Genomic DNA, 9310 nt, shown 5'->3' with positions numbered 1-9310 from the left:
GTGGAAAAGCCTGAGCCAGTTGTGAGTCAGGCTCTGGATAAGGACATTGGAAATCTGGATTTGATCCCAGCCTTGACCTTGGACAAGTTGCTCTGTCTCCATTTCCCTGCTGCCACTCCCAAATGTCATCTGCCTTCATCCCACTGTTTATAACCCTCTTTGGGGCAGTAAGAGGCTCTTGCCACAGGTTTGTGCATCACTGCTCACAACAGGATCCTAATCCTGACTCAAGTCTTCTGGTGTGGATCCAATGCAAAAATAAAAATAATTTAAAAAGGAAGAGGGGAAAAAAAAGGTGTAAGTACTTCAAAATCTGTAAAAATTTTCAAACCCAGGCAACTGCAGGGAGTTCAAATGAACCTCAGCTAAAGGTCTGGTTTCCAGTGTTGCTCCTAATTACTGCAAGCAAAATAAAATACCTTAGAAAACACAAACCTGGCTTGGAGTGATCATTCAGTAATAGCTATGACATTTTTCATCTGGGAATAACAGAGAATTTCACATTAAATACATTTTAGTTGAGAAAAAAATTGACATTTTCAGGATTTTCCCCTCCTTTTTGCAAAAATTTGCCATCATTTTTAACAAAATTAACACCAAAGTCACTGCTGAGGGCCTTCAGTCTCTGCAAAAACTATTTCAGTAAATTAAATATCTCAAGAGTCATCCTGCTAACACATTTCATTAGAGGATACTCTGGCCTGTTTCACAAGAAATAAAAGAAGTCCCTTCTGGTTCCTGCACAATGAAAATACCTGTAGAAGTTCAGAATTCAATGGATCCTCTTTTCCTGATTTGAGACCTGCTCTATTTTTCACACAGTGTTGGCAAGACCTACATGAGGAAGGAATTCCATCTCCATCATCTATTCAATCTCTGGCCTCTCTAATAATTAGCAAAAGTGCCTGTTTCACTGGTTTGTCCTTGTGAAATAGAAACTCAACCCATAAAAACACAGAACTATCAAATCATTTCCCAAGTGACAGAAGGTGACAGCCCTCAGCTGGTTTTAGCCAGTGCTGTGGAGGTCAGAGCTGCTCTGTCGTGATCACTCTGTATGTCTCACCCATCCTTTAAGGTTTCCTCACTCACCAAACCCAAATAAATAAACAAAACCAAACCTAAAACCCAAACAAAACAAAACCTCAAAAAAACTCCCAAAATCTAAAAAAAACCAAACACCAAACAAACAAAAACAAGACAAACAAACAACAACAACAACAACAAAAACACAAAAAAAACCACTCCAAAGAACCAAAAAACCACATCCTAAAGTTTTACAGAAAACTCCATAACTTGTCTTTGGGATCAGAAGAGAAAAAAATGTGTTTGCCTGGGATAAAGGAGAATTAAATCCATGTATGTACAAGCTGCAGGGTTGCTGTCATCGTTGCCCTTTAGCTGATACAAAATACAGTTGTATCTGTGGTCAGAAACACCAGGAATGTGCACGAACCTCCTCACCCCAAACCCGCGGCTGAGCTGAAGGTCTGTTCGTTCTTACTTTTAGGCACCGAAAGGAAACCTGCAGGGTTTATTTGAACCACACCAGAGACATGAATCCTTCTACTTTTCCCTATTAAAAAAGCAGGAAATAAAGGGAAAAGGGTCCCAGCGCATCCTTAAGGAGGTCGCTGGTTCCCCGGTCTGGGTTTGGATGCTCAGACGCCGAATCCTTGGGGGCGCAGTGCCCTCTGCCGGGCCGGGCATGGACCACCCGGCTCAGCATCATCCTCGCTGCCCGGGCACGGGGCTGGGTGCTGCTGAACCCCTGACTGAAGGTTTTCTTTGAATGCAGGGCTGAAAAAAAAACAAAAAACATTTTGCCGAGGCACTGCTGCCCCAGGAGAAAGTAGTATCGTCATAGAATGGCTTGGGTTGGAAGGGACCTTGAAACACATGGTTGTAATAATGCCAAGGTCATGGGTTCAATCTCCTGTGTGGGCCATTGACTGAAGAGTTGGACTCGATGGTCCTTGTGGGTCCCTTCCAACTCAGAATAGTCTGGGATTCTGAGATCGTTAATTCCCTAAAACTCTTCCTCATTAGATATTGTGACCCCAAAATAAATGAAATGCTTCTTTAAGTACTTCCATTTCTTTCAGTCTCTCAAAATTGACTACTCCAGTCTGTGACCATCCAGTTCCAACCACCCTGCCGTGGGCAAGGACACCACCCACTACACCAGGTTGCTTAAACCCCATCCAGCCTGGCCTTGAACATGTCCAGGAATGGGATCCACAACCTCTCTGGGCAACCTGTTCCTTTGCAATACCATCCTCACAGTCAAGAATTTCTTCCTAATATCTAATCTAAACCTACTCTCTCTGTTTAAAGCCATTACCCCCTGTCCTATCATCCCATGCCTGAGTAAAATGTCCCTCTCCAGCTTTCAAAATGGGAGCCAGGAAATGCTCACCTTTCCATCACACTCACCTGTTTGATTCCCTTCACCACAATATCCCGCTTGAACACTTAGCAGAATTTGGGTTTATTTACTTAATTACAGTCAGCTTCCTCAGCGTGGTCCATGGATGGAGGTGTGGTCATTTCCCACACTTCCTACTGCCCTGCTGAGCCACTTTTTAGCCCAAAACTGCCCAGCCAGTTTTTAAGCCTCTGCCCCAGGGCAGTGGGCTGGGAGTGGTGGTACCCTATGGGTGATGTCCTCCAGCTGCTGCCTGAGAAGGTGGGCAAAATCCTGCCACCAGCTGTGACAGCTCAGTCAGGCACAGTCAGGAGGCCTGGCCTGGGAGCAATAAAGCAAGAGCTCTGCAAAAAACCCTGTTTTCCTCTGTGTGTTTGTGTCTGTGCATGTGTGTGTGTGTGTGTGTGTGTGTGTGTGTGCAATTTCCATAATAATTGTGTCTGTTGTCTGCAGACATGAATTCATTACAGCAGGAGGTAAGAGAACAGGCAGGCTCAATATACATTTCAAATTCCTTGCTGCAGCCTTGATTTATAAGGCACAACCTGAAACACTGAGTAGCTCGTTGCCTTTCAGTGCACTGAATTTAGCGTGATAGCTGAGAGGACTGAAAAACAAATGAACAAATTTTGCTCTTAAACCCCACTCCATCTCTGTATTTTTCATTTTCCAGAGTTGCTGGCTGTGTCCTGGCTATCCCCCTGCTTCCCCCCTCCACCCTCCCCTCTCCTCCTGTGCATGCTCCAGCGGCACTTGCATTAATCCAGGCCCGAAAGTGCTAAATTGATTCACAGCAACGCAGCACCTTGGGGCAGAATATTCCTGGAACAAATGAATTAATCAGCTCACAGCCCCCATGCTCACCCAGAGACCAGCCTGCTGCCCAGAGTGGCAGCTATGAGGGGCAGAGCCTGGCCCCTTGGCTGACCACAGGGCATCAGAGCCCACAGCAAGCTCCCAGTCTGCCCCATACACCGCTGGGCATGCACTGGGGGTGCTGGGCACGTGCCCACCCGAGACAACACATGCCCTTGCACGGGTGCTCCTTGAAGAACTCCAGCACGGGTGCACCAGGGAGGCCTGCAGGAAGTCTGTAGTCATTATGAATGGACCTTCAGAGCAACAACAAAAAGGAGAGAAGAGGAAGCTTTCAAGGAGAAACAAAAAATAATGATTTGCAATTCCAGCCCACAGCTCTACTCAGGTGCAGCTGGTACAGCAGCGAAGGGCACACACTGGCAGTGCCATCCATACACATAACAATGCAAGGGCTGAAAGGGCATTTTCATCTGTGAAACAGTCTGGTGTTGGAAAGGGAAAAAACGTAATAAGTAAGGTGTGTCTCAGCCTCATCTGAGGTGCTGGAGCACCAGGTGGGCAGGTGGGCACTGGAGCAGCAGGTGGGCAGGTGGGCACTGGCAGAGAAGCTCCTTTCACCGTCTGACTGGGGAAAGCTGGGTAATGTCTGAGCTGAGACCTCAAGGCTTTACCAATAGGGAAACTGGCAGATTTTTCACTTTCTTTGTTGTGAATAGAAAGTTTTTTAAAGCTGCTTCCCTTTCTGTTTTTTAAAACACCTGAAATGTTCTTGAGAGTAGGGGAAAGGTGTGAGTCTCTCCTCTGGTCTCTTCCACACAACACCCATGCTCTGGCAGTGCCACTTTGCTGACTTCAGTGCCAGAGTCCCTTACTGGTATGCACAAGGGAGAACAAGACAGAAAGATGGCTGTGGGAGCCATTCATCAATATGTTGCCCTTTTCCTCCACCCTCATCCCTGTGTCAGCCCCATGGGACAGCAAGGGGGCCTGGACATCCTGACCTCGAGAGGTTTCCCCAACCTCAGTCATGCTGCTTTTGTGACCTCCCTCTGGTGCCAAGTGACTGACTATTGCTTGGTTCCATTGCAGTTCACCACCACTCTCCACTGGCGTGGGCCTGTGATTCCAGGGGCACAGAATGGTTATTTCTCTGCAGGCTGGTTTGCCCCTCTGACTCTTGTCACCACGAGACAAGTCCTAAAAACGAGAGGCTTCCCCTTGAACTGCAGATTTACCAACCCCTTGGGAGCAAACCAAATACTTTCCAATACAGATTATTTTATCACACACTCCCCCCCTTTCCTTTTATCAGAAAGGGGAGCTGTTGTAAAGATACTTAGCAGAGAGCTAAAAGAAAAGCAGAAAAAGGGGTTATCCAGTGCAATAATGCGTCCTGTCCCAATGGCTTCATGCCATTTTTGCTTCAATCTGTAGGCCACTAAACAATTTCCCACCAGTGGTGAAGATCTCTAAATCACTAATGTAAGGCTGACATCAGGTTTGCCTTTTCCTCCCAGGGCTCCTGGCACTATTCCTCAGGCCCCCAAACACCCACAAGCCACAGACCCTGCCTAAGCACACAGCCTGGACAGCTGTCACAGGTGCAAGGGTGTCCTCATGCTCTGCCAACTGTGAGCCCACACCAAGGTCTGTGTTGCTGCAGAGTCAGCTCATTTAAAGCCAACAGTAAAAAGCCCACCACAAGCTGCACCCTTTTGGCTTGCAGTCCAGACACAGACCTAACCTTTTCTTAAATTTCTTTTTTGACCTTGCATAAGAAAATCACATCACTTGTCACCTCAGCCACGCTACTCCCACCCAGCTTGAACTGGGCTCTTGTGGCACAACCCCAGTTGAGCACAGAGAGGAGGGCACGAGGCTGGCACTGCCCTGCCAGGATTGCCCAACCCAGCACAGCGTGGGGCAGGGCTGTGACATCTCAAGAGCAGCTCCATCCCCTGACCCACGGAGTGCTGGGCAAGGGTCCGGATGTTTTCAGACTGGCAGTGCCAGGAACCCACTGAATGCAGCAGAGGAAACAGTCCCCCCAGCACCGAGGCCAAAGCATCCTCTGGATTCCTGAACAGGTCCCAGCTCACCAAGGTGAGCAGAACTGAGGTCTTTTTATAGGCCTTAAAATTGAGGGAGGCATTAAAATTAATTTGAAAACTTTGCAGGAAGCTGGCATAATGAAAACAAAAGTGGATTGATGCACTGGCTGGCACACCCTCCTCACTCTGGGAAAGAGCTCCTACAGCCGCGTCCAGAAAAGCTGGAGCCTGCTGGAAGAGAGCACAAAACAGGAAACACTGCTCAAAGGAAGCTCCCAGACAAAGTAGCAATGTGGAGGAAATTATAATGATTAATACAGCGCCTGAAGTGTGCAGGGGAACTACAAAAGACTGGGGAAAAAAAGACCCAGAGATTTGATTTTCCACTGCCCTTCATCAGCTGCAGTCATTTTATACCAGCACAAAGCAGAGTGCAATCTTCACAGCACAGAACAAGTGCACTTTATGTTGCTTTTCTCTCCATTTTCCTGCTGCAAAGCTCCCAGGGAAAGGGGCAATCAAGACCATTTGTCCCTGACCACTGGGGCTTGGAGCCTAAGCTGGGACAGAGACCATAAACAGCAGACAAAGGAAGAGGAAAACCACTGAGAAGAGCTGCCACCTTTATCTCTGGCTAGGATGGAAGAGAGAATGAGAATAAACTGGGGACAACATCCAGTGACCAGCTGCAGAACAAGCAGTTACAGAAAAGAGTGACTTGTTCTTTCTCTTAATTTGATTCGATTCCAGAGTTTTACCATAATCAATCCCTTCTAATATCAAAAGCAAACCAAATTAGAGCCTTAGATAATAACATTTTAAGCCCGTAGTTCAGATTCAGTCACTTCTCTGTATCCATCATAGCAGGTCAGCAGCAATAAATAAATATAGACAGGTATGAAATGCCACCAAGGGCAAACAGCAGCTTTTGGAAGCAGCACCAGCTTCCAGCAGACCAAGAGTGCACTCTCAGGGCTTGTCCTGTGAGGTGCCACCACGTTTCAGGCACTGTGATTTCTCCAGAGTGAAGAGAGTTAAGATTTCATTTCTCAGTTTCTGCTCCCTGAAAAGCTGGGGCTTGAATTCAGAGGCTTCTTGCTCAGACTTACTGTGGATGGGAAGATGTTTCTGCCAGGCCTGACTTCAGCTCCTCGGTGCAGACAAGCACCAAACAAAATTGCTGATGAGATTTGCACTATTTGTAAATTGAAAAACTTAAAAATATCGAGATGACCTTAAGGATTACACCAATGGACAAAGTGGCATTTTAGGTATAAATTTCCCTCAGTAAATTAAAAATACTTACAGTCACCTATTATTTATTTGCTGTATCAAGTCCAGAGTAGGTGAAATTTGTATGTTGAACTTCACTGTACCACTTTACCAGATGTAGTTAATAAATTGGAACTACTCAATACAGGGTTGACAAAATCTCCAGATGTGCTGAAGGAAAGGAGGACCTGATCCTGACTTGTGCCCAGTGCACACAAATATTCCTCCCTTCTGGTTTGCAGTCCATACAGCAGCTCTGGGACTGTGAGATCAAGTGCACTCCAGCAGATTTGCTGACCACACCAAGCTGAGTGGTGCAGTTGACAAACAAACAAACAAAACCAGAGCAAACTCTGGGGCTAGATCATTTATTCTTTTTAAAATAGAAGAGAAACATTTTCTCCATCTATCCAGAATATTCTTCCAGCTCAGAAATATTTATCTCCTGACTTACACGCTCTTGCAGCAGTCTCTGAATTCCTTTGAGTCATTAAAGGATTTTGTCCTCAAGTCATTCCCATTAGGGGAATATTCAATTTAGAAACTCGCCTCCTGTTCAAAGTTTGCATGTGAAATTCATGGGTAAGACCCCTCCTTGCTGAGTTTCAGGTCACTGCCCTATCCACTGAAGAGAGAGAGGGGGATTTAACAATTAAATAGTCCTCTAGGCTACATCCATCTGAGGCAGTCCAGGAGTGCTCCCCAGCCCAGGGCTCTACGTGCCCTGACTGGTTTTGCTCCATGAAGAAATGGCCTCACTCTGCCTCTGCCCACACTCCCCTTCCTAAAGGAAGGCAAATTCTCTGCAAGGGTCAGGAAGGACACACAGTGCCCTCCTGGTCCCCGGGGCAGGCAGCTGGGGTGTCTGGCCACAGAGCCAGCCTTGTGGCTACAGCAGTTGAATGTTGCTCAAGAGCTGGGCACAAGCCCCAGAATTATCTCATGGAGTTGAAATACATTGTGCAAATCTGTCCATCACTTCAGGCACCCAAGAAGTAGGAGCAACATGAAAGGTGGGAGGATATAAGGCCATATCTTTGCCAGTTCAAAGATGACACAGTTCTGCTTGCAGAAATCAAGTTATTTTTTCCATTCTTGGGGTTTTGATATTAAGAATTACCTATCCACTTTCCAGAAAATAGGGAATTAGTCTTTCCAGACTACGTGTTTAACAGAGAAGAAATGAATCTTCATGAGCTCAAGATATATTCCCTCTTCTTCTCTTAGCCCCTCACCCCCTGCCTCATATCTCTTCTATGCAGTTTTTCAAATAGTTTAATAATATTCACAGGGACATTAGATTAATTGGATTTTAATTCCAAATGACTGTGAAAGCAGAGAAGTGAGTCACCAGTCCATGCTAATGAGAAGATCTATTAAGGACCCTTCTCTGATAGACACATAGAGTAGGGTTATAAATATTTCATATTCAATTAATTGAATTTTGCCCCCTGTTATATGATGCTGCCCTGGAATGTTAATCAACTGGGACCAGAGAGAGAGGGAGAGAGGAAGAAAGAGAGGGGGGGAAAAAAAATCTAAAAGAGAGTCTTTAAACAACATCAGAGCCATTCCCATCCCCAAATCCTCCCAGTTCACACAGCGCCTGCACATGAGAGCAGAGGCTTTCATACAGCCTGCATCTGGTTACACACTGTGGATAAATTAATGTTAATTAATCAGACAGTCATTTTATGGGGAACTGTGTGCAAAAGGTTATTTGAGCCCTGCTGCAAATAGATTTATAGGTATAATTGCCATGTTGAATGACCCTCTGCACACAGGCTCATTAAACTGGCCATCAGTCAGGGAGTCTAATTGAGGCAGGCCCGTAACATGCCGTTGGGAGTGGCTGCAAACAAAACCACCCTGCAGAAGCCAGCCCTGGGAAAGCCACCAATGGTGCCACTTCCATCCCCTGGGCAGCTCTGCCACCGAAGCTCTGGGCAGGAAGGAGAGAGGGGAGGGCTCCCGTGCCCACCCTTGTGGCTTTAATTCTTTGCAGAGCTCACTGGGGGATTGGGCGTGGTGTGGAAATGGATTTACTGAGAGCAGCGTTTTCCAGCTGGGAGCAGCTCAGGTGCAGGGGCTGCAAAGGCACCGAGGTCAGAAGGCCAATATGAAGACACCAAAGATTCTCAGTGACATTTCATAGTTTAAGAGCATCTCCTGATTTCTTTGGGGTGCAGGAGAGCACAGAAGGGTTGAAGGGTTCAGCCCAGGAGCCGAAACAGCCAGGACTGGCAGTCGGGCACAGACACATACCCAAAAACTGGGCAGCTGATGGGGCTGCAGTCCTTCCCTCAGTGCCCCTCAGGTGCCACAGCTATGCCATGGTAGACAGGGGGGCTGTGCCCAGCCCCACAGGTGCCTGGCCCAACACAGACCCCTCCCAAACAGCAGACAAACCTTGCCACTGCCTCTGGCAGCACACACACAAAACCAAAGGCTGGCACTGTGGAAACCTTGCCTTTTGCTCCTTCTTGTGGTATGAGCTGCCTGTTCATGGTCACTTGTCACTATCTCTCTGTGCTCCAGTCCCCACCTACACAATTATCTCTGCTGCCTGAAAAGATCTGTCTCTGTGCTCACCGTTTGAGGACCATCCTTTATTTCACATATTCAGGGGATCCTGACCCAGGTTTGCAAACCAAGGACTGCAGTTGCAAACACCTTCTCTCTCACATAGACCATGGATCACACTCATGTTCCCAGGCTGGGAGAAATAAGAAGCACATGG

The sequence above is a fragment of the Pithys albifrons genome, chromosome 4 (assembly GCF_047495875.1).
Source record: "Pithys albifrons albifrons isolate INPA30051 chromosome 4, PitAlb_v1, whole genome shotgun sequence".
Classification (NCBI taxonomy): Eukaryota; Metazoa; Chordata; class Aves; order Passeriformes; family Thamnophilidae; genus Pithys; species Pithys albifrons.
The sequence above is the reverse complement of the archived record's forward strand: the minus strand, read 5'-3'. Positions refer to the sequence as shown.